Source organism: Pezoporus wallicus, unplaced genomic scaffold, assembly GCF_028554395.1.
Source record: "Pezoporus wallicus isolate ANWC-B61680 ecotype Strahan unplaced genomic scaffold, APGP_CSIRO_Pwel_v1 scaffold_3294, whole genome shotgun sequence".
NCBI classification, from domain to species: Eukaryota; Metazoa; Chordata; class Aves; order Psittaciformes; family Psittacidae; genus Pezoporus; species Pezoporus wallicus.
This window is the reverse complement of record NW_026635478.1, coordinates 12,468,948-12,496,065: the sequence shown is the minus strand read 5'-3', so window position 1 is coordinate 12,496,065 and position 27,118 is coordinate 12,468,948.

Genomic DNA, 27,118 nt, shown 5'->3' with positions numbered 1-27,118 from the left:
GTCAGCTGCTGATAATCGGTCTATTAATAAGGCACATGAATGTTCAAACTGACTCTGATCTTAACCAGTTGACTTACTCCTGCCATGTATCTAAAAGAGGTAGGACATATGACAGATATATTGAAAAGTAGCTACCTAATAGCAGTGAATCAATCTGGAGTTTATAGAACTGTTTGGTTGGATCTGAACTTTGAAAATCCAGATGAGGGAGTAATTCAGTTTGAGTTTTGTTTCATTAGAACCCAAATTTCAACAGCTGAATGTAGGATAAACAGGCTTTTTTACTGAGTAGTAAAACCCAACCGAACAAAAAACCCAAACAGAACACTCAAATCCCACTTTTCTTTAATGTATGATCCAAAATTCTTGGCTGTTTGAATTGGTTCAGTTGCCCTTTAATGCAGCATATTCAAAAGGAAAAGAGAAATAGGATTCTCCCTGCCTTGGTAGAAACAGGAAGTCTTGAAGTCAAAGGCTATTCGTACCACTGCAATCTACTGAACAGTATCTCAACAAGTTTAAATTCTTTCTTAATCTCTCTAGCTCATCTTCACAAGCTAAACTCTGTTTCTTTTATTCTAAAAGAGAAACAAAGGAAAAATATGGAGGAGGGGAAAAAAAAAACACCAACAAAGAATCAAAACTATTCATAAAATACAACTATCTTTGTCAGAGCTTGTCTGCTGTAAACTTCTGTAAGATAAGGTAAATGATACACAGTCATCAATGCATGGTCCAAAAGCATACCAAATAGGAAAACTTAGGAAGGTTTGGAAAAGGTAAAAGAAATAATTTGTGCTATGTTAAGGGTATTAAAAAGCTATTATTTGATATCATAAGTAAGTCATATTATCATTACCAGCAGTTAAAGTCTCAAATGGCATTTTATCCTCCATGGAGAAAAGTACTCTTTCATTTTATGTTCCTTCTTTCTTCATTTTTTTTTTCTTAACTATGATCAAAAGCCATATATCTGTCATCTTCAAACCATATCTATGAATTACAGTCAGAGAAAAGAAGTCATCACCCCTGGGAGTTTTTCAATGAGAAAGAGCAGATCAGAGAAGTAAGATAGAAATGGACTCTACACATACTTTCCAGGACTTCTGGCTTTAAATGTGAACAATAATTTAAATTATCAGATGTGCAGAGAGTATTAAATCATTATGGTTTACTTAGAAGCTATTTCAGTTAGAATAGAGGGAATACAAGACCTGCTACCTGTGTTTACCTGCAGATGCTGAGGATTCTTGAGATGTACAAGGAAAATGGATTCAGCATTTTTACATGCTATGTATTAAATGTATCTATAAATCAGAAGGCTACTTTGAGCTGGCTATGGGACCCAAGCCAAGGCGACCTATTCAGAGACAACATACTATGAAACTTACAGGGAGGGTAGAGTAAAAAAAATGTTTGAAACCTTTCTGAACACAAAGAGCTGGGCAAAATCCTAGTCAGATGTCACTGCTTTTACATGAGCCTTTACAATTTCATCCTAGTAAATACCTTCTATGCAGTGGGAGAGAAAAAACACTAATTACTTCCCTAAAAGTTCATATCAATTTGGTATCACAGAAGGGAGGATATTTTGGTTTTCCTTTGTATAGATAACTCACATTTTTTATATGTACATTTCTTTGTGGTTAAAAAAATTTCTTTCCTAAGTCTAATTTCATTCTAGCCAAGTTGTCCATGAAGAGCTCTCACTAGAAGCCAGACAGACTTACTGTAAATTTGCAGCTACAAAGAGGATGGAAGCTCTCTCTTCACATGTAGAAGACAAGGGGCAACTAGTACAAGTTTTGAGAGATGTTTTATCTTGACATAATAAAGAAATGCTAGATAATTCCATCTAGGCTGCCATTCCTAGGAAAGTTGGACCAGATGATCTTGAGGTCACTTCCAACATGGGCTATTCTATGACAGGTGGTATTTTGTGGAAAGGCCTGACGGCATCCCAGACACCAATATTAGGAGCTAGTGTGTTCCCAAGGGCACTTCCTCAAAGAACAGAGGAATATCAAGAGAAGGAGTGTGGATACAGTCAGAGGGAATAACCTAGCCAGAGGCTCTCCAGACCTAGGTGATTGCAGAGTTTTTAGAAGCTAGTGATCACTGCACACTGTCCATGTGGAAGGGTACCTGTCCTGACTTTCAACATCCCATAACAAAATGCAAGACTTCCAGACTAGACCTCACTGAAATGAAAAAGAATTTCAATACTGTTTTGGTTTCACCTAAGAGCTTCATTCAGATTAAGAAGTAGCACTGGAAATGGTCACGCTATGACTGTTTTCTGAGGAAAGACTCCTCACTGGCTCATTATGTCAGGACCAATAGAACATTTTCCAATATAAATTACACACCATATTACATGACGTATCTATTACTACTTTCACAAACTAAAACAGGCACCATTCCACATGTTTTCTAAGTTTAAAATACACATTCCACCACTTTTCATTCTTTTTCCATTGCAGATATTGCTCAGGGTCTGGCTACACACCATAATGTATTGTCCCATAGAGACAGCAGAGTTCTCTCTCTGAACAAATCAAATTAATGTGGATAGTACAGCTGTGTTAATGCAGTACTCCTCTGAAATAACGTGCTAGTTTGCTACTGCTAAATATATGATATCTTACAAAATTTCTAATGCAGGAGGTGGCAAAAGGGAAGTGTGGAGATCACATAAAAAATCTGGTCTAGACAAGGACCTAATTCACCTTCTTCAGTTTTAGGATTCCAAAGACTGATATTGTGATTCAGGATTTTTAATCTACTCTTAGGAGGCAACACTGAGAATCAACACTCGAGGTTAAGGTAAAAAAAAAAAAAAGAAATCTCTAAATGTTTCCTCCCTCCACCTCAAAGCCAAATCCTAATTACATATTAATTCTAGTATATCTCCCTATTTATTATGAATCAAACTTATAGGATAAGTGTTCAAGGCCAGGTTGGATGGAGTCTTAGGTGACATGGTTTAGTGCGAGGTGTCCCTGCCCATGGCAGGGGGGTTGGGACTAGATGATCTTAAGGTGCTTTCAAAGCCAAACCATTCTGTGATTCTATGATACAGGAAATAAAGAAAGAAGATTTAACAGCTCCCCCCCAAAAAAACCTGCTGAATTTCAGCATCTTCTAAATGAGTCAATTCGTAGACTTCTATAAAATTATTTTACATCAGTAGTTCCTCTGAGCAATAGAAATGATCTTTGAATTATTTCGGTGGAAAGCTGGAGAGGTTTTACCATAGATGCCTCAAAGCTGGTGGAGGGTTTTGGTTTGAGGGTTTGGTTTGTTGTTTTTTTTCTCATGAAATTATAAAAAGTGAAATGGATAAGTGCAGGACAAAAATTTTTCAACATTAGGAAACACAGTGAAATTTTGAAGAAACATCACACAAAGGTTAACAAGCATGTGGCCAAGATGTGTGGGTTTTATAAAACTTTTATAAAGAAGTTCATCCAAAATAGTCCAGCATTTTGAAAAATTTAAAAACATGTATCTTCACAGATAATTGAACCAACTATGCCTGCTTTAAAGTAAAACATAAAATATTGATTCATATTTCAGAAACCTCATCTCTAGACTTCCATGTATTATCTGTAGCAGATGTTGACTGAGTGACTGGCCATGCTGTTCATATTTGGTTAGTCTGAACATTCAAAAAAAGCATCTTTATGTCATGTTGGCAATGCCCCGCGTGCACAGAGAGCCGCACACTTCCGGATATTCCATAGAACCCAGCTGTAGGACCTTGCATTTGGCATGGTTAAACTCTGTAAGTTGGCATCAGCCCACCTCACAAGCGTGTCAAGGTCCCTCTGGATGGCATTCCTTCCCTCCAGGGTATCAACCGAACCACACAGCTTGGCGTCATTGGCAAACTTGCTGAGGGCGCACTCAATCCCACTGTCCATGTCACTGACAAAGATGTTGAACAGGATCAGTCCCAACATCAGCCCCTGAGGGACACCACTCATTACTGGTCTCCAGCTGGACACTGAGTCACTGACCACAACTTTGCATGCAGCCATCCAGCCAGTTCTTTACCCACCGAGTGGTCCATCTATCAAACTGATGTCTCTCCAGTTTAGGGACAAGGATGTCATGTGAGGCAGTGTCGAATGCTTTCCACAAGTCCAGGTAGATGACATCAACTGTTCTACCCCCATCCATCAGTTCTGTAGCCCCATCATAGAAGGTCACCAAATTGGTCAGGCAGGATTTCCCCTTAGTGAAGCCATGCCGGCTGTCACCAAGCACCTTGTTGTTTTTCATGCACCTTAGCATGCCTTCCAGGAGAATTTGCTCCAAGATTTTGCCAGGCACAGAGGTGAGACTGACTGGTCTGTAATTCCCCGGGTCATCCATTTTCCCCTTCTTGAAAATGGGGGTTATATTTCCCTTTTTCCAGTCGTCAGGAACTTCACCTGACTGCCATGATTTTTTTCAAATATGATTGACAGTGGCTTAGCAACTTCATTTGCCAGCTCCTTCAGGACCCACGGATGGATTTTATCAGGTCCCATGGACTTGTGAATGTTCAGGTTCTTAAGATGGTCTTAAACCAGACCCTTTCCTCCAGTGGGACTAAAGTCTTCATTCTCACAGTCCCTTCATCTGCCTTCCAAGACTTGGGTCGCGTGACAGACACATACAGAATGAGGGTAAAAGGCAGAAAAAGAAACACCAGTAGTAACTGGGAGAGAAATGTAAGGAATTAATACACTGTTTTACTGCAAAGGCCTCTCAATTGGAAGTTTCAAATGTGACTGGATAATGGCTTAAATCTTGCATTGGGTTCACATTTATCACCTGGTTTTGGCTGGGATAGCGTTAATTTTCTTCCTAGTAGCAAGTGCAGTGCTGAACTTTGGCTTTAGTCTGAGAACGTTACTGATATCACACTGATTGTTTTAGTTGTTGCGCAGTAGGCTTACTCTGATTAAGTCTCTCATGCCAGTGAGGAGGGGCATAAGAAACCATGAAGGAGCAGAGACAGGACATCTGACCCAAATTAGCTAAAGGGGTATTCCATACTGCAACATATCATGTTCAGGATAGAAATGGGGGGAGTTGGCCAGGAGGAGCCAATTGCTGCTTGGGTATGGGCTGGGTATTAGCAGATGGTGAGCAACTGTACTATGCATCACTTGTGTTTCCTGGGTTTTATTCAGCTGTTTTCTCCCTTTTCATTACTACTATTATTATTATTATTTTACTTTACTTCAATTATTAAAATCATTATCTCAACCCATGGGTTTTACCTTTTTCTAACTCTCCTCCCCATCCCACTAGGTACTTAGTTGCCAACTAGGGTTGAACAATGACAGGTTGATAGCTCATTCAGATCCCCGCCTCACACAACCAAAGAATAACTACTCTTTTCATGATGTCTCCATTAGTGGTAACAAGATGAGGCTAGGAGCTTAATAAAAAGCCAAGTACTAACAAGAGTCTCCTCAAAACTGTGTTAGGACAGAACTATATTCTGGGTGATACCCGAATGCTCCACCAAATATCACTCACTTCAAACAATAAAATACCAGACAAGAAATCAAGTGTGTTGCCTGTAAAATAGTTATAAGTTTTTCATTATTACGCAGTCATCATCAAAATATGTGTCTTGGCTTGAAAAAAGCAGCCCACCAGCAATATAAAAAAAGGAAGGGAAGAAAAAGAAAAAACATTTTCCATTCCCAGATGCAGTGTCTTTGTGGTTGTGTCCCTTGCTGTCAACACTTTCCTTCCCAGCTGAATGACTATTAGAAAAACAGGGTGCCAATGGACTCAAGAGCCCCATTATATCATGAAGATAACCCCAGAGAGAACACAAAAAATCTCAACATTGGCAATACACAGTACTTTTTAGTCAGGGTACGCACACATGCTTCTGCCAAGTTTATCAGCAAGTGAAGCTCATATAGCTGCACACAGCCAGAATGAAGGAAAGACCAAGAGAAACCTGGCAGCTTTTATCAGACTTTCTAGGGGGGACAAAAGAAACAAAAAGGCAAGGGCAAGCATGGGAAAGGATCTAAACCCAAACTCACTCCCTGCATTCCCGTTTCTTCCTGGGCATGCGCAGTTTTGTCTTCTGGAGGGGGAGACTGAGGCTGATGAGAGGTGAAAAGAAGGGGTGAAGATGGACTCTTTGGAAGCTTTTCTCATGAGATAACTAAAGGTCTTGTGGTCATATCTTAACCTCACTGCTTTAGGAAAAAAGCTTGCAACACTTTTATGGTTTTTGCTCTTGGACTAAAAGCCTACAGCCATTTTGAAAGTTGACATAGTTCTATAGCATATAATTAATACCATTTCCATTTAACTCACCAGTTAAATCTTGAGCAGAATGCACAAGCTGTGACATATTACTGAAAAGAAGCAATGCATTGGACAGTGGTGGTGGCCTTTAATGCTGTGCTGTGTTGGTGTGGTGTCTGTGGTTATCATTTTTCATTGAAGAAATGTCAAATAGCTCATGGGCCTAGCAAACATAACTATCCCAGGCAATTTTGCTTCTGCTTGCTTTCATCTCATGAAACATTTGCATTTGCTTACAGAGTATGCATGGATTTATAGGCATATATGCATCTTACACTCTGCATACATGCATATTTATTTTTATAGAAATATGCTAATACAGAGTAGGTCTGGTTGCAGTCTGGTGCAGTTTGTCTCTACTGAATGGCCAAGAAACAAGTAGTGTGCTTCAAAACTAGCTAGTTTAAATCTATCTTGGCTATCTGCATTAGTGGATATGTTCCCTAAGTGAAAGATTCATCATGAATACTAATTCACAAATGCAGAACTTGTGTCTTATATGAATTCTTCAGTATTTTGTGAAACTGCTTCTGTGATCATTTGTGTCTCTTAAATTCTTTGTTTGGTATATTAATGGAAAACAGGCACGAAGAGGAAAACAAGCACAATAGAAGACGTTGGCTAAACATTGCAACATTTCTTTTTTTTTTTTTTTTCAGTATTTCCACAACTGCAGTCAACCAACTTAACTGTAAATTGCCCTACGCATTTGAATCACAGGTGAGATTTCTCCAGTGAAAGCTATTCCCGGCAGGAGTCCTGGTTAGTGCAGATTAGAAATACCCCTTAATGTCGTTAAAGTAATCAGTTCTTGCTAACCAGTTAGCCCAGTCTATATCACTGCTAGACAAATTTGTCACGACTTAGCTAAAAGCAACAACATCCTACTCGAAACAGTCGGAATGAAAAATAAACCAGCAACAGCCTCCACACAGGGAAATTTTTAGGAACATACTGAGGAAAGATCATTGATTCCCACTGTTCCTCTCAGCTTTTTTATTGTGAATGTACTGTTTGCGGGCACATTTCCTCTCTCCAAATCCTTGGTGGGGATATGCCAGTGATTTCGTCTTGCCCAGAAGGCAATCAGTGTGGACAAGCACTGCTCTGAGCTACTGTAATCACATTATGCGCCCCTTACGTACTTTCCATCAACTGACTATAATGTGTCTGGTTGGCTTTGAATTGGGATTATTCGTTTTGAAAGCCTCTAAGATGTTGGGCCTGGCTAAATTTTAGGCACAAAGTAACATAATAACTGCTCTTTCAAGACTCTGGAAATTGGCAGGTGCCTGTGTTTTTAGCTGCTGGTGGAACTACAGTCTCCCTAAAAACTGATTTTATTTATTCCCTCATACCTTTTAAAACCTACCTTTATATCTTTTCTGTAATTTCCAAAGGTGTTCTCAGATTGACTACCATTGGGTCTGTATCTCAAGATACTCCCTTATCCAGTTGGTTCTATTTTCCTTACAGGCCTTACAGGACCCCTTATCCTGTTTTTCATGTTTGTATTTTGAAAACCTGGCATTATATTTTTATTTTACTGTTTATAAACCTGCAGTGTTTGCTCTGTTGTACATGATCATGTCAAAAGAGCAAATGTGGTATGCTGAAAATACTGGGATTAGACAATTAGGGATTTTTAAATATTGCCTTCTCTCTCGGGTTCCAATATAAATCTTCGCACTCTTTGAAACATGAGTATTTCTACTTGTGTGAGAAGTGACCTTCTTTGCCTCTTTGCTGCCAGAATCAGAAAATGCCTCCCTGAACAATGCAGCCTGCACAATTGTATCACTTTAAAACTGGATTGTCTTTAGGACAAAGCCAATACTGAAGGAATGACAAATGTCTCTCAAACTGTTTATGCATGCCTGTGGCACACAGAAGAGCTGGTATTGCTTACTTTTTTAAGTGGTCTAACTCTTCAGCTCCAAATGGATATTTTTGGTTGGTACTGGGTGCAGGCTGGAGTAGAATTTGAAGCAAATGGTTTCCCACAAAGACATGAATTGAGAAAGACAGCAATGTGAGGGCAGCCTCAGCAACATCTGGAGAAAGGCACGCTGGTTAGCTAGTTTGACTTGAAACAGGGAATTTTTTATTCTTTATTTTTTCTCTGGCAGAAGACTTGATTGTGATTTCCATATTAAGAAATTCCTTATTACCTGATACAAATTTTTGAATTTAGCACAGAATTAATGAATCATAGAAAAGTTGGTTTAAAGGGACTGCTGGCCATCATCTACTCCAGCCTCCTGTCTGAACCAGGACTAAAGGCAACCTCAGATTGAGTCAATCATGGCTTTGCCCAACCAAGCCTTGTAAACCTCAGAGGAAGGCAAGCCCAAGGCCTGTGTGGGCAGCCGTAAGTGGAGACAGTAGGTGTCAACCCACAAGATTTCAAAAACCAAAGCATAACAAAAACCATCCAACAACTTAAAGAGCACTTTCAGGAAGTGATACGACCTTTGCTGCTACGCTGTTCTCTCCACCTCCTTAACCCCTGGGAAATGTTTTTTTCTACTGAAGACCACAGCTTTTCTGGTGTACCACCATTCTGTCACCAAGCAAAGAATGCAGCAGCAGCACAAAGTGGTTACTACTGTTTTATTAGAGATCCTCATGAATTCCAGCTGCTGACCATGTGTTCCATCTTTTCATGTGCAAACTCACTCTCATTTTAAGAAATGCTGAGCACATACAGGAGTACACGTTCTTGCAAGTCCCCAGGCTTTGTATTTGCATGGCACAAACCCTCAGCATGTGACTTAAACATGAGAGATCTGTTGAACGTGCCATTGTCACCTCATAACCACTCAAATCCCCCCTCCCCCCCCCCCCCCCCCCCCCCCCCCCCCCCCCCCAAAAGAATGAATCCGACTTTAAAAACCGATCAGGTCATCATTAAAGTATTTTACTTGAGCGTTATCTAGCAGAGATAATTTGTGGAGATAAACGAGGAGACAGAGAGTTTCAGCCTGTAATCATAGCAATTTGAAGGGGAAAAGACTGTGCCCTAACATCTGTGGCAATGCAAGACTGGAATTCAGACCGAATGGCAGAAGGCAAGTACGGCTTTGTTCAGAAAAGCCACCAAGCTTTTCAGAGGGCATTTGTGCTATTGGTTAAAGCCCAGAAGGCATGACACTAAACCTAAGATCTAGCTAGTATTGCTTGTGAATGCTAGCTGCTGCTATCCTCAGGAGACACATGGTCATTTTTATTTTTTTTCCCCTAGTTAACCTCACCGGAATTTGGAGGAGAAATTTTATAAGGGGATTCAATCTGTTTACTACTTTAAATTTTCTAAATCCATCCAAAGTCACAAAACCCCTTGTTTGGATACTGCTTCCCCAAATCAAATAGGGACAAGATTTTGGAAGTTATGCCCTTTTGATTTCTGTATTAATCCTATGATGTAGATATGCTATCTTAAAAGCCAAAGTATAAACTCTCCACCTCAAGGAAACTGGTAACTAACCACTGGGGTAAGAGAACCTCAATATGAAGAGCTGAACTGCAATTCAACAGACCATCAGTCAAAAATCACAGAAATTGTTCTTTTAATTCATTCACCTATTGCTTAAATAGGAAAGACTATTTAAGTCTTGCGCTTACATATACTCAATGAAATCATGCATATTAAAGCACATCAAAAAAGCAGAAATGAGCCACTAAGGGAGTCATTTGCAGCCCTCCATGACTGGAGTAAAAACAGCCGTCAAGCAACTTTAATGCCAAACTGAGCTGCTGCTTTTAGTGCCCCTAAGAATACATAAGGAATAGAAATGCACATACATAAATAAGGAAGGGAAAACTTAACAGTGCAACACTTGTGTAATCCATAAAATTACCACCTGCCACCTGTCTGTACAGTAACAAACAACTCCAATGATCTGAGTATGACTGAACCAGACGCTCAATACTAGCAGGGTTTCTAAAAGAGGGAAGATGAAAGTCAGCTTATCCAGTGAATAGACAAGAAACTGAGGAAGGTTACAATTATATAAGTGATGATCAGGTAAAGAGAAGTTGTGGTTTGTCTCGTGAAATATTTCAAAGGGCAATATTCTGCTTGCAAGTTGCAATACTGGCCTGGAGAAGGGGTTAGTTAATAAAATACCACTAAATTCTTCAGAAAGCTAATTAAAGATCTGTTTCCATATTACTGATATCTTGTTTATGTACCAAAGACTGAAGCATTATGGTTAAATGCCTACTTCAGAAGATATGTTGAAATACTTAAAACTGCATTATTTTCAGCAGGATTTATTTAGGATAAAGTTGAGTGTTGGTTCTTACAAGGAAAAATTATTTTAAGTAAAAAGGAGACACCCCTTTGATTAATGCTAGTAGAACTAGAACTATGCCAAAATTATGCCTTTTTGTGATAGTAGCAGGGTTAGAAAGGATTGAAATACAATATTTTCTGAGGGGGAAAACTAAGCATTTATACAAATGACCATTTTTGGTTTTCAGTCTTAGAGTGAGGTTTCAACAAAAGCACTGGATTATTATTGCAGCATGATCCTGCCACTGGAGCTCCTAGGGACTGTGACAGTTCTGTAGGACCTGGGTTATTTCTCAGCTCTTGAGCAAAGGTGTATCCACGAGTCACTTTCGAACTCTGTGGTGGGACAAGCTCTGGTGCATTCAGTTCTCATGCCCCAACACAAGAGGGATGTGAACCTGCTTGAGCGAGTCCAGAGATGGCCACAAAGATGTTCCATGGGCTGAAGTACCTCTACTATGAAGACAGGCTGAGAGACCTGGGTTTGTTCATCCTGGACAAAGCTCAGGGGACCTTGTAACAGTCTTCCAAGACCTAAAGGGGGCCTACAAGAAATCTGGAGAGGGACGTTTTACAAGGGCATGTAGTAACAGGACATGGGGGAATGGCTTTAAACTGACAGATAATAGATTAGATATTAGGAAGGAATTCTTCACTATGAAGGTGATGAGACACTGGCACAGGTTGCCCAGAGAATTTGTGGTTACACCAGGCCAGGCAGCATTCAAGGCCAGGCTGGAAGGGGCTTGGAGCAACCTGGTCTAGTGGAAGATGTCCCTGATCATGGCAGGGGGTTGGAACTGGATGATCTTTAAGGTCCCTTCAAACCCAAACCATTCCATGATCCTGTGAGAAGGTTCCAAGCACAAATGGCAAGGGAGAGCAGTATAAGAGCCTGACAGGAGTGAGTTCAAGCATGCACCAGCCACTCCCTGGGGGCCAGCTTCACTGAGGACTCACCAGTCCTGCCTAAGCAAACATGGGTCATACCACCTCTGAAGTATAAATTTTAATATTTGAAGGAATAGCTCAGATCACTCATACCAACCAGTCTCAGTTAGGTCAGTTTTGGATTACGTATAATGAAGATCAGGCATTTAAAACAGCTCCTTCTACTCCAACTTAAATTATTGCTATATTCTGGAAAGGGAAGTTATTTTCTGGCTCTTCAGACTGACTAGGTCAGAAGTACATAGAGACAAAATAATATCTAAATTCAGTGTATTTTTGGCATGCAAAACAAAACTGAAATAATTTAATGCGGATGCAATGTGAGGACTTTTCTTCTCATTATTTGCCAGAGAGATTTGTATAATATGTGACTATTCATCTGCCAAAACCATACGCATCTCTGACAGAAATTACATTATGTTTTGGGGTTGGTTTGTGGCTTGGTTTTGTGGGGGATTTTTTATTTCTTTTTTTCTCTTACATGGACTGACAAATACAGCCTTCCTCGTTGCCTTTTTGGTAGTGGAAAAAACAATTTAGTCAGTGTTTTTTAAAACCTGAGACTGCTTCATGTCCATTTTCATATTTTGGAGGAAAAAGGTGACCTTTTTTTTTTAAGGGAGATTTTTTTTTCCTTTCTCAGCAATTGTGTCCAGTTTCACTAATTATCTGCTATTTTTTAAGATACAAACCTCAGCAACTTCTACACCTCTGCTAACTTTTAAGCCTGGTTATTTCTTTACTTGAATTTAATTAACAAACCAAGGTAAGCATTTTTGCTAAAAATGCAGGACTAACTTAGCCACTTCTTAAAATTTAAGTGTCAATTGCCTACAGAAACTTACTGCCAAAATATGTAATGTACTAATATGTAGCTCAACCAACAGGTTATGGTCGTTAAAAGAGTAGGTTTGGGGGATTCCCTTTTCCACACTTACTCCTTTCAAACGTGGCTGGACAACAAAGTATTGCTGTTTTACTTTGCTTCTTGTTAAACCAAATCAGATTTCAGTCCAGTTATCTTATTGCTTCTCTTTCTTGAGGACATGAAAGATTTTTTGCAATTTGCTTTTGAGACTGATGTTTCTTTTGCATTAGTTTTCCTATTGCTGAAACATTATGAACACATGCACAGCTGTGTAACACTGGCCTCCCCTTGTAAATCTGAGTAAATTATTTAGTCTCGAGAAGGGACTGAGTGCTAATTTCTTCTGTTTTCCTGATGTGCCCTGAAGAAGGGATCGATTAAGGAACAACTCTAGGTCTGAGAACGGAAATCCATCTAAACCAGATTTTATCAGAAAACACAGTCACAGCTGTCATTAACTCCCAGAAAGTTTTCTGAGACTTGGCTGACATCCTCACATTCCAGAAAATCTTTAAGAAACTTGTTTTCTCTTCCCTTGCAGAGTAATCACATGTTTAGGAGACCCATCATATGAAACAGATTAAAAGAAGCAGCAGACAGATCTTTATTTACTGGAGAAACTGAAAACACAGTAAAATGTCTACCAAAATGAAAGAACGCTTAGAAATAAATAAATAATTAATAATAATAAAAACACCACCAAAACCAGAAAGAAATGTGTGTTAACACTCTCTTGTTCTAGAATAACAGGATTTTGCTCCGTAGGGGGGGTTGCCAAGAAAGAAAATATCAATAAAGCAGAACTGGGCATTTCCTAGGTATGTGAAGTCTCTGTACACAGCGATCTTCTAGCTAATCTTAGCATAGGTAATTTCTAAACAGCCATCAATCAAAAAATAAAGTGTGTATGAGCTTGTTGCTAGCAAGACAACTCATGAAAGTCTCTGGCATTCTTTTGTTTTTCTTGTTCTTTTGGGGTTTTGTGTTTCAGGTTTTTTTTTGTTTACTGGGTTTTGGTGTTTTTTTTCCTTTTGGTTTTTGTTTGTTTTCTTTTTGTGTTGTGTTTTTTTTTTTTGTTTTGGTGGGTTTTGGTTTTTTGGTTTTTTTGTTTTTTTTTTTTTTGGGGGGGGGGGGGGGCGGGCATGTATAGATACTTGTATGAGCAATCTACATTGGGAGAGGAAATACTCCTGCAGTGCACAAAGATGCTTGTGTCTTTCAAGCCTGCTGGACCCTCTTAATTTTCAAGCTTCTAGCTTTAAGAAAATAGGCAAGATACTATCATCTGTTTTAATTATTATTTTATTGGGAACAAAGGTTTTTTTTTTTCTTTTTAAGTGATTTAGTGCTCAAGTGGCAGCCTTGAAGCGAAAGCAATGACTATCAGTTGTTGGCTTCACTCTTCCTGCTATACAGCTCTGCTCTTGGAATAACAAATTCAACATGAGAAAATTGCTCAGGGAACTTACAAGCCAGAGTTAAAATGTACAAGACAAAGCCTAACAGGAATCTAAATGAAGATGGTAATCATTAAATGATCCCTTCTTTGAGGGTTTATGTTGGAAAGCCTTAGCTGGCTTAGATATTTGAGCCAAGCCCCTTTAGCATAAAACTCTGGTGAGTGCGAGGAAGCTGACAGTTTACTGTGGAGTCCCTTGAGAGGACGTAGGATGTAAAGGCAAGTGTTTTTTCAAATATTACTGAAGTAAGTTTCATAACAGACCTGAAGAAGTAGCAAAGTTATTGTTCCCACTTGACAGATTTGGAACCTAAACCACTGAGCAATGAGGTAATTTCTGTGAGATCAGGCTGCAAGCAATAGCCCTTGCCATCTTACCTTAGAGCCCTAGCAAACAACTTCATCCCCACAAGTATACTTCAAGGGGAGATGATATTATCCCTCGCTTTATAGTTGGTGAGCTGATGCCCGAAAGATTTAGTAACTTCTTGGAAAGCGTACAAAAAGTCTTTGACAGGCCTGGAAACTGAAACCAGATCCTCAATCTGATACCTTAAACATATGCCCATCCTGGTTCCTCTCCTTTTGTCTGTTACTTAAACCAATTTTACCCAATCTGACTTTAAAACATTAACATACAGAATACAGTCTGCTCATTGCATTCATTTTGATGTAATAAGCACTAGTAAATGTGGATAGCAGCAGCAAAGGCTGTGACAGCCCGCAGCACAGATGTGCACCATAGAAGCAGAATTTCAAGCAGTATTTTGGAAAACAGGCATATCCCACACCATTTAATTCCTTGCCTAATGCAAAGGGCATCAGAGCTGCATACCAAAGGCACTATATATTGGTTCCCAGATAAGGCATGCCTGGTTGCTGCTTAAAAGATGACAAAGACATTTGATGCCAAAGAGAATGTCTGCAATACATCTGGTGAATGGCACCCCACTAAAAAATAAAACAACCTCCCCCCAAAAAAGCCAAACCCAAAACCCACAGTCCCCCACCTCCCCCTCCCCTCCCCCCTCAAAAAAAAAGGAAAACCCAATCCCTTCCCAACAAAACCAGCATGCTGAAGGAAACATACCCTTGCTCTCTCCTTCCCCATTAATTAAAAGGCCCTCTGGGAAGTTGCCTTCATACCCCAATCAACAAATGTAAAGAATCATAAAGATACTTAATTGAAAAAATAAATGACACAGCAAGTCTGGGCTATCTCAATCCAAACAACAAAGCAGCTCAGTTTATTTAGGAAAGACAGATTTGTGGAGAAAATAGTTATCAAACCACAAAATGACTAACCAGGGACATCCCTGCTAAAAGATTTACTCTCCTAACACAGTGGCCCAGATTGTTTGTTCTGGTCTTTATGTTCACAGACCAGTGTGAGAGGATGTACAAAATTAGTATAAGGCACTTAAATGCCCCTGTAATTCTGGTGCCAGTAATCTAGTCCTTCATGGAGTAGTCATGGTCAGGGAGCTGTCTATGTATTCCCCACGCAACTTGGGGCAACCAGTGTGACCAAGGAGTAGAAATTCTCCGGCCACCCTACCTTATTTCCTGGTCACATTCCTGGTACTGTAGCAGTGATGAAAAACATCTGTTGAGGTTATTTTCCTGAGACCAGAACAGACCCATTTAACCATGGTTGTGGGGATGAAGAAACAGTGTTTGTGCAATTGTTTAATAAACTTGCAAAAGCAGTGAAAAAAAATTGTTATCTTACCTAAAAACTGGGGGGTGGGGTAGGGGGGTGGTGGTAGGAGGAGGAAAGAATGAGAAGTGGATATAATTTGAAGTCCTTCTGACTTTTTGATGCATAACTTCTCATGATGTTTTTCTAGACAGTGACTTCACCTCTTCACATGCTTTCCAACATGAGTGAATAGCTATCCCTCTGAAAAAAAAAAAAAAAAAGGGCAGTCCCTGGAAAGGTGTTTTCTGGAGCTCTCTATTCTTGTAAGGTTTAACATCTGGAATTTGGTGGTCAGCATTTTTCATGAATAAATAAAATGCAATTAATTTTATGAAATGTTATGGAATTATCATTCCTATTTACTGAAATGTCTCAAATACTGTGCATAATAAAAGAAAATCTGGGGAATGTTACATAATTTGAAAAGAGCCCATACTGCAATCTGTGGTAAAGTCACATCAAATCTTGATCAAATTCTTAGATTCATTACCAGTTCATCATGGAAACAAGAAACCAGAGAAACACTGGCCTTTCACTGCACTTCTCAAAAAATGTGATGGAAAGCACAGGGTTGAAATATGTTTATGAAACAACTCCACATAATCCACATAAATGACTAATACAAGTATACATAAAAATGAAGGTCAGAAGAGAATTGTTTCCCAGAGTAATTTCTCTGGCATGCACATACCCATTACAACAGATGACTATTCAGTGTGCTGCCTCATGTAGAATTCAACTATTTCCCAAAACAGAAGAGGGAAAAAAAACAAATAAAAACAATATGAGGAAGCAATTGATATTATCATTCCCCCATTGTTCTCTACCCTGTAAACCAAAATAACCTGAAGGACACTATGAAATCCCCTGATAAAATATCAAGGAGACATAAGCCTCCAAAAAGAGTTTTGCTTAAAAAAAAAACAACCAAACAAACAAAAAAACCAACCCCCAAAAAACCCAAAACAACCCTAAAAGCTAGAAGAATCAAGACTACCACATAGTTTATTTTCCCAGGAATATTTTTGGCACTTAGGAAATTTTCTTTGGTGGTAAGCTTCACAAACAGGCTGTGTCAAAACCTACAGGCTGGAAGCAGTTCCACTAAGCCCAGATGGGCCCAGAACCTATGTCATGGTGAGATTTGTGCAAAAATATTATTCTTGCCTTGCCTTGCATAGGAAGGAAACTCAGGCACGCAGGAGGGAGCTGCAGAGCTAGGGCTGAGCCTCCACCAGCAAGCAGGACTGTGGAGCACTCCAGGACACGTACCCACCACACACTCTGCAATAGGCACCAGCCTCTCAAGACATTCACAGTTGACTATAACAGATGGTTAGATCATCTCACTAGAGAAGGTCTTTTGGCCTCCAGTCTGCCCCTAGAAAAATAGGAGTAGGGCACACTTCACAGTCTCTAAAGAGAAAGTTAATGTTCCCAAGCAGCTGGTAGTGTGCCAAACCCAAACCTTAAATGGGCACGTGTGATGCCCTCAGCGTAGCGAGGGGGACGGATGTGTTATAGCCAAAACCACAGAATCTGCGTGCTGCCAGGACAAGCAGGATTTCTGACAAGATTTATCATTTCTCTGTTGTGATCTAGCCCTGAAGGCATTTCATTTTAATACAAAGTAAGCACTTGTGATGATTAAGAGAAATGTACAGTTGGATCGCTTTGTTGTTCAGTGGCCAGTCATAACAAAAATCTGCTGGTTAATGCAGAAATACAGCATTTCAACCTATATGTGGTTACTGTCTGCTCCAGCCTCTGGGTCAATGCAGAGAGCTCTTTTGACACAGACCGACAGTGCTATTTTACACCTTTGCTAGCTCCCCTCGTGCTGCCACCACCACACACACCATTACAGCACATTTCTCTCCATAGAAAAAGTTAACATGTTTAAAGGAAACACGAAAGTTTACCAAAATGCATACACGAGAGCATACACTTTTGTATACTGCCATGAGGCCTAGAGCACATCCCTGCCCCTGGGGGCCTGGCTGAGGAGATGCGGTGGCCCTGAGGCACCATCGGGTGGCTGCAGACAGGGCCTACCTTGGCTCTCCACACTGAGCCTGATCCCAAGCCATCACCTCTGGGCTGACGTCGTGGCTCTGGCCTGCCCCCAGGGAAGTGCCTGAAGCCTGGGGCTGCCCCCGTGGCTGGAGTGCTGGGACACATTGGGCAGCCAGGCCTTGCCCTGACAGGCCCCTCCCTGTAGGGAGGCTCTGCATCCCTGGGGAGCGCCGCCCCAGCCAGCTATGCTCCCTGTGCAGACAGAGAGTAAGCAGGCGCGAGGTAAAGCTCTCGGAGACGACACGAAGCACAGAGCCTCACGCTTGGCGCGCGTTTCTAACACGCTACGTGCGGCACAGAATGTGGACAGTGCTGTAACCGAGCTGTGGCGGAGCGGAGCAGAGCAGTCGCAGGCGCGGACGGCACAGCTCCCCTCCGATCGCCAGCACGGCGGAGGCTGAGGCACAGCCAAGGAGATGGCCGCTTCGGGGAGAGAGTGCCTTAAAGCAGCCGTAGGCGGATTCCCCACTCAGGCCCTCCCCAGTCTGAGCACAGAACTCCGGCTTTCTCCCGCTTCCTTTCAGACTCTGCCGTGCCGAGGCTGCTATCTGTATGTGTATCCTTCTGTGCCATTTGTTTATGCCTTCCCATGTAGAAGCAAACTGCAGGGCCAACAGTATAGACACCCGACTTAAAATAAGCATCCAGAAAGGAGGCTGTAAAACTGGCACGTTCCTTCGCACAAAAGCAGCCTCCTGAGCGAGAAGTAGGCAACATCGCTGGGTTTCAGCCTGTGGCACTGCAGTGTTGCCTAATTAGAACCAGGGAACAAGGCGGCTCAGCAAACGCCACTCCTCGCACGCCCCACTGCACAGCCGTCTATTTTGAGCTGGATCCAGCAGCGTGCTCAAACCCACTTGGCCATTAACGCTGCCCTTAGCAGTGCCACCGTGACTTTAGACAACAAGGCAGTTGGCAGCTTTATTTCACAATCGAATAACAGTGCGCTAATGGTTCCTCTGGCTGTTTCCACTAGTGATGGAGCTGGCAAAAAGAGCCTGCACAGCCCTTACACAGAGAAGGAAATGATAAAATGAAGCATTTCCCCTTAGCAGTGTAATTCATAGCTAGTTGTATTCAGAGTTATCAAACATTTATAAAATGTATATGTGGCAACAATGATACATACAGAAAATACTTCGGAGCATATGAGGGAAAGGGAAGAAAGATTCAAGATGTACTTAAAAGTCAATCTCAATGCTTCCAAAAATTCAAGCTGAAAAAACAATAGAAGAGATTCCTACTGCTCACAGTTGACAAATGGATTTTTTAGACTGAATTAATGGTCTGCTTACCTATTCACTCTCTGTGCAGCTTCCAGGAAAAACAGAGAAGGGACAGAACTTCAGATCCTGATACGATAACCCCACCGTGTTTCTTGTGCTTTCCTCTTGCTCTTCCTTTTCCATGTTTCCTTTTTTTTTTTATTTTCCAACTTCTTTTTCCTTATCATTGCTTTAACCTTCAAAGCCTGGTCTGCGGCTGTTACCTTACGTTCCCTTCTGGCACCTTCTGAAGAAACACTTATTTCTCTGTTGCCACTCAAATTGAAACCAGGAGAGCTAGACTGGGTTTCCCTGAAACACAGGCACACCTGTTAAGTGCATAATTAATTCCCCCCTGAGGCATTTCAGTCCTTGATTATACTTCTGTCTCCTTATATCATGTGTTAACCGATATTTCTGGGTACGACAAAAGACTCCTCCGACGCCCGATAACACTGTAATACAAAAAGACAGCTTGTTGGATATTGTCTGTAGCATTCCTTGGGTGCTCAGTGCCTGGGCGAAGATGTTAGGTGCTACCTAACCACTCAAATGAGAAACAGTTTGGATAGATCACATATATACCGATTGATTTTCCTCTTTGTTGGCAAGTGAAATCATTTAAGCTTTTTGTGACACCTGTTTCACTGAAATAGGAGCTAACACGTTGAGATGGCGATAGCTGATAACCTTTTAGGTGTAAATGTGTACTTAAAACCCCCAAAACCTTCCCAGTTACCTCCTGAGAAGAGATTTTTCTCAGGAAAAGTTAGGTTTTATTGGGAGAGGGAAGAAAAGGAAATTTGGAAAATGTTCGGTAACTACTCAATTACACTTTAGGAATGCCTAGCCAGTGTAGGTGTTGATGGTGCCCAGGAGTTAAGAGGTATGCATTAATATCACTGAACTTGCAAGATTCTGCAAGTTATTTTTGCAAGTAGGAGAGTTCAGATTTCAGAAGGCAGACAAGCCATGTGTGACTGTGTGAGCATCGTGGTTCTCTGGGAGGTGCTTTGCTGACATACAAGATGACATGGCAATGCCAAGGAAGCTTCTTTTCTAAGTGTGTTCAAAAAACAAAACCAAAAACTAACAGTAGGGCTTCAGTTCTTCTCTGACACTTAGAAATAGACTTATTCTTCCTTCTCATTCTTGGAAGCCAAGTTACCCCAGACAGCCTGAATAGATTTCCAGGTTCACTAATGACCTCACAGGAATTGAATAATGAAATCATATCTTTCTCTGTACTGAATAAATACAGCCCAAGCTTACACAGATCTAATTATTGCATTTCTTGAAGATAAATTGCAGCCTTGAAGGCGTCTTGCAATCAGTTATCAGGCATAACTCCATGGGCACCAACTTTAATTTTTCTCTAGTACAGTGATGTACTGCCAGTATTTAACAAGGGGCTCCCACTAAAATTTCCCTACTAATCTGTTCTGTACCACTCTGTCCCTGAGGTGCATATACTTGCAGGGAAAGAAAATGGTAATGAAGAAAATCTATTAATTTATTTTTACATTACTGTTTAAACATTTTCTGAGAATCACAGCCAAAGAGGAAAATAAAACCACTTGGCAAACAAACCTCTATTATATGTACTTTTGCAGGAAATGTTTATACTTCATTCCTGTTTGAAAAAAAAAAAAAAAAGCTGGAGCACTTATAAAGTGGTGTTTGACTTGTGATGTTGGAGTTGGTAGCAGCAAAGATGTGGAGTCCCCTATCTGCACCAAATTGGTAAACTCAGGAAATGTGTCCTTTTGAAAAGCATGAGAAGGGATAAAACTAATTTTCATGACAAGAGCATTTAGCCGAATGAAGGGGAAAGACTGTTCATAAGATGAAGTGATAGTGATTGCCACCTTGCTGCATTGAGCAAATCTATCCATTCCAGTAGAGTGGAGGAACATGCAGCCAAGAATAAAAGTCACCGGACAACTCTGTATTTTAGGTAGAAATAATTCTGCTTTTGATTTTGCAAGGACTGGTCACTAGATGATGTAGTTACAAGAGTATGAATAGAAATAACCAGATTTAACAAGTATCTAAAGGGTATCACAGTTCTGTTAGTGGTAGGAAATCGTCCTGATCGCTTTCATTTTGGCTGCAAAACCTTAACAATAAATGTAGGAAACACGACGGATTTGTTCCAGTGATGTTCACTTTTTCCCCTTTTTTCATCTAAATTTGATTGTGCTATCAAATTGGCTAATCTTTTACTTGTATTTGCCTTAACAAGTAACTGGAGATAATGTTTTTAAGTTTTTGTAGATTGATTCCAATTGTAAAACAATTGCTACTTTATTTAATTGTTCATACAGGTGGTAGGGGTTTTAATGTCCTTATATGGATCAAAAGGAAGCAGAGTTGTTTGGTTGTGTTTTTTTTTTTTTGCTTTAAAACAACAGTTTTTCTGACTCTGAAGTGAAAAAACACGTTTCACTAGGTAAGAGTTTGCATGAATTTTTCTATTATTGCTAACATCTTATTTGACTTTTTAAAAGAACTGATGTGAAAAATATTGGGATGACGTGACTACTCATGCTGATAATGAACTTTGCTTCCCCACCCTGATAATTAACAAGTAGCCAGGGTTACTAAGCAGACCAAGTACTTCAATAAAAGGTCCTGCTGAGTTGTTTCTGTTCGGAAACAGATTACACTTGAAAATCAGAATAATGAGGTTCCCCTAAACTGATAAGCAGCTCAATCAAGCCCACTGCACTGGATCCATAAATCTTAAGCAGAGTTTAATTACGAGCAGAGTTTTCCTGACAGAGGCAATAGAGGGACCTTTCCCTCTCACCTGCTGACTAGTTGTGGTTCCCATGATTCAAGAAAGTCTCTGTAGACCTGTCTGCAAGGAAAACAGTTCGATGTTGAGGCATCAGTTAAAAGGGAATTTGAGGGACCTGCAAAAGCAATGCCCTGATGACGCTGTTGAACGTTGCAGACAGACATCTGAAAACAAAACACCCAAGCAAGATATTAGCAAGGTGAAATAATTTCCAATTAGACATTTGAACAGCAATCCTGTGCTGTGGTCTCAGAGGGCCATTCTCTTTGAAAAAGGATGAATGCCTCTAAAAATACAGCCTCCCCCCTACATAGAGGAACCGTTTCAGTATGTGGGAGAATGTAGGAAGAGCAGACAATGATAATGTGGGATCATATGCACTTTCCGCAGTGGGGAGTATATCTCTTTTAGTGTTATGAGAACAGTCACAAACACTTAGAACACATACATAGTGGTCCTGTCTGAGGATACTGAGAACAAGATTTACTGTGAGAGAAAAAAATTCATGCAGAAATAAATGGGATTAGCTGGTATTTCCTCTTAGCAAAATCATAACTATGACTGAGTTGGCACTTCTGTATGACTGTTCACAGTAGTAAATTAGCTTTAAAAGTTCTTGGACTAGAGAGACTGGTAGCTGCAGCACTTTTTGGATCAGAGAAAAGTCAAAACTTTAGAAGTTCCAAGTCACTCAACCAGTCAAAGCAGAGATCCTTGCCTCTGTATAATGTTGGATATTGCTGAAATAATGGTGTCTAACGGAAAAATCCTATGCATATGCATACGATCATAGACAAACCATGCTTTTCAAAGGGAAGACAAACAGCAAGTTTAAGAAGAACCCAGATTAAAAAAAACCCACCTTCAAATACAGTTTACAGCAAATACAGCAGAGGTATCAGTCTCTTCCATACTATCACCATCGCTTGAGAGCTACCCAAGTATGGAAAACAAAGCTCAATGAAACAATGAAATAGAGTTAATGAATAATAAAATAATCAGTGAAATCATTAGAAATACAGTTTAATGTGTCTGAAGACTTTTATACTTTTTATTCTGCATTCAGTTTAAAAACTTATGATTAATGTCTATATCTGAGGAAAAAAAAGGCACAATCTTTGCATAACTGATTTATAGTTCTGCTTTGTGGACTTGAGGGAAATCACTGTGCTGTGGTGTTTCACAGATTATGCAGGGTGCAAGCCAAAATACTTGTTATGAAAGCATAACTATTTGTTATAATTGCAAATCTTTATAAGCCTTGTTGGCGAAAAGCAAATTCAGTACCACTGGAAACATTCCTGTCATACACTGAGGAGCTGGAAGACAAAGATATTCACACTAACAGATGAGTCTTGTACCACATACCTCCAGTGCCCAAAACTGTTGCATGTCTAACACATACCAAACTCATTAATGGAACTTATTTTTACTGGGTGGGATTCCAGTGAGTTCAAATGAGCCATGAAAAAAATAAACGTTATGGAAAGGCTTCCAGTTTCACTAAGAATGTGAGTTGTTTACATCTTCTGTTTCAGATCTCCTGACTAACCTATTTATTTAATAACCAGATGCCAAATCTCAGCCTTCCTTTGTAGTCTCAAAATACTTGAGTATCTTTCTTCCTAAAATTATTCGGACTCTTGATAGTAATTTGAGTATGAACTCAGAGAGTGCATGTAGAGTGAGGATGCTGGGAATCACTTCTTTATGTAATGTGTGTGCTTGGTTATTTGCCATAAAGGGGATGTCAGCATTTTTGGATCCTGTATGCCAGTACTGAGGGCTGTATTGAATCTCTCTTATTACACAGACAGGAAACTGCATATAATAACATTTTTGACTTTGCCCTCTCCAGGTACAAGTTATCAGAGCTCCACTCAGTTACACACTCTTGACAACGCTGGTGTTTGCACACACATGCACTGCTGCCTCTCTGAAGTGTAAAGCAGACATAGCTGGTTAATACTGTCAGATAACTTAGCTGTGTTCATTATTTTGATGTAGTGCTTCAAGTTGTGAAAAGCTCATGACCAGTACATCAGAAAAAAAATTTATGAAGTCAAATGAACTTGAGCAAAGCAGTCAAAATATTAAAACTTTGCACTAGGCAAATCTTTTTTTAAATTTATTTTCCCAAAACAAAAAGTATTTTAAATGTAGGCGTAAGTACAGGAAAAAGTCAAGAAATAAAGCTGGTGTCTCATTTTTCAAAGTTTCATGTAATTTTAATACTTCCTCTGTCACTTGCCACATGATATTTGCATGAAATGGTTGATGAGAAAATGAACATGAGCCAGCAGTGTGCTTGCAGCCCAGAAAGCCAACCGTATCCTGGGCTCCATCAAAAGGAGTGTGACCAGCAGGTCAAAGGAGGTGATCCTGCCCCTCTACTCTGCTCTTGTGAGACCTCACTTGGAGTATTGTGTGCAGTTCTGGTGTCCTCAACATAAAAAGGACATGGAACTGTTGGAACAAGTCCCGAGGAGGGCCACGAGGATGATCAGGGGACTGGAGCACCTCCTGTATGAAGATAGGGTGAGAAAGTTGGGGCTGTTGAGCCTGGAGAAGAGAAGGCTGCATGGAGACCTCATGGCAGCCTTCCAGTATCTGAAGGGGAGCTATAGTGATGCTGGGGAGGGACTCTTCATTAGGGACTGCAGTGATAGGACAAGGGGTAACGGGTTAAAACTTAAACAGGGGAAGTTTAGATTGGATATAAGGAAGAAGTTCTTTACTGTGAGGGTGGTGAGGCACTGGAATGGGTTGCCCATGGAGGTTGTGAATGCTCCATCCCTGGCAGTGTTCAAGGCCAGGTTGGATGAAGCCTTGGGTGAGATGGTTTAGTGTGAGGTGTCCCTGCCCATGGCAGGGGGGTTGGAACTAGATGATCTTAAGGTCCTTTCCAACCCTAACTATTCTATGATTCTATGATTCTATTATTCTATGAAGTGTGAACCATCTTCAATCATATCTGAGTTAATACTTGAACTTCACACAAAGCATAACACTTGAGTGTATGGAAGAGATTTCCTCATCTTTACTTAATTCTGGCCAGCTAGTGATATTTTCTTCCAGGATGAAAATGTCTAATCTGTCACAGAGTCATCCAGTTGCATTACAAATGTTTTCTTAAATGGCAGTTCTGTCTTTTTCTTGCTACTTTGCAAACCACAAATATTTGTAATGTGTTTCAGAAGCTTAATTTTGTAGCCAGGCTCTGCTGTAGTCTTTAAATGTAACATTGCCATTTTCTTTTAAAATGTTACACCGTTATCAGCAGATACTAAAATGTAAAGTCTTGCTGCCATTCTGGCATTCATTCCAGATAAAGGATTGACAGACTGATTAATCAAGTCAAAAGCCTATGCAGATTACAGAAAACAGCGGTGCTGTACCTAGCACTAAAGAACAGCAAAGAGTCTCTGAAGAGGATCTCCCCAAGATAGAATCATAGAATCACAGAATCATAGAATGGTTTGGGTTGGAAGGGATCTTAAAGCTCATCCAGTTCTAACCTTCTCCCACAGGCAGGGACACCTTCCACTAGACCACTAGGTTGCTCTAGGCCCCATCTTACCTGGCCTTGAACACTGCCAGGGATGGGGCAGCCACCTGTGCCAGTCTCTCACCACCCTCACAGGGAAGAACTTTTCCCTAATATCTAATCTAAATCTCCTCTCTGTCAGTTTAAAGCCATTCACCCTTGTCCTGTCACTACATGCCCTTGTCAAAAGCCTCTTTGACTTCTTGTAGGCCCCCTTTGATGTGGTACGTCATGTAACACAAGGGGATTTGAGACACAAACGGCAGGCGAAAGCTTATACTAACACTTTCTTGACCACCAAGCAGACGAAGAGACATTGAGACATTCACGGGAGTGCTTGAGCTCACCTTATAAAGCAAACTCCTTCACAGCATCCAGGAGCAGCAGGAGCCGAGCCTGAAAGTTGACACCAGCACTCACAGGAGCTTTCCCAGAGCACAGAAAAGTGGTAATAAATTAAAGATATAACATTGTTTTAAAAGAGAGAGAGTTTGAGCTGACAAAGCACAGCATTTTTACCATGCGCTTTGCCTGCAGTTCCTTGGCACACCACTAATGTGAGGCAGCACAACGTTTAATTAACAGTAAATGATACACTTGTTCAGCACGGAGCTCATATAAAAGAGCAAGGAGAGAGAGCCACCATGCAATTCTCTGTGCCTGGATGATGCTAATTATTTATATATTCTTTTGTGGAATCTGTCATCCTCAGCCTACAAACAGAGCACTTAACTGGCTTGATTTGTTGAAACAATGTAGTACTAGCAGGGCATTACATAAATATGAAGTAAGTAGCTCTCCTAAACTTAATATGGCTTGAAAGAGAGTATTAAACTGATGATTGCCAATTCCCAGCTGAACTGTGAACCATTTCTCACTTCAGCTGACGAAGTTCAGTTCCATTCCTTGCTGTTTCCACCCAGCAGGAAAGGAATGTAATTTCAGAAGATAGGAACAAATTCACAGTTGAGGAAAATAAGTATGCAGTATCATAGGCACTCTGCCTCTCTAGGTATTCACTAAGATGTGTTGTTTCAAATACAGTCCAACAAGTAAACAACTCCTGCTTTCTGCCTTCTGCACAGTGGAAGATCTGGCTTTCACATGCTCCTATACCACAGTCAAGTGAGAAAAATTATAGGTTGTTTTAACTGTTTGGGTTGTTCTATGGGACAAAAACTGCATTCCAGAAAAAGCGTTTTAGAAACAGAGACATAGCAAACTGACATGCTCCATCCCTGGCAGTGTTCAAACCCAGGTTGGACCGAACCTTGGGTGACATGGTTTAGTGTGAGGTGTCTCTGCCCATGGCAGGAGGATTGGAACTAGATGATCTTAAGGTCCTTTCCAACCCAAACTATTCTGTGATTCTGTGATTTACTGAGCATGTTGAAAACAGCGCCACAGAGGGAATTCTCTTCCCATTGTGCAGGTCTAATCCTTCTCATATTTTTCTCCTCCCTTCTGTATACCTTTATTGATCTATATTCCCTTTCCAATCCCAAAGCCCTTCTTCATTACTAAAACCACTTCTCTGATCCTCAGCAAGTTCTGTCATTACGGAATCAGTCTTCCTAATCCAAAAAAGTTTTTCCAAGCTCATTTTGTATATCCACAGAATACTTCTTGATCTCTGTAAAGACCTGCTTTAAAGAGCACAGAAAAAAAGTAATTTTCCATGAGCAAATTTCATCTGTACTTCAAAACCTAAGAAATATGTCGTCTGATCTTAACCAATGCCTCTTTCATTACTTGCACACATACAGATTAGTTTAGCAATCCCCATGCTCACCATGACTTTCTCAGTCAAAATTACT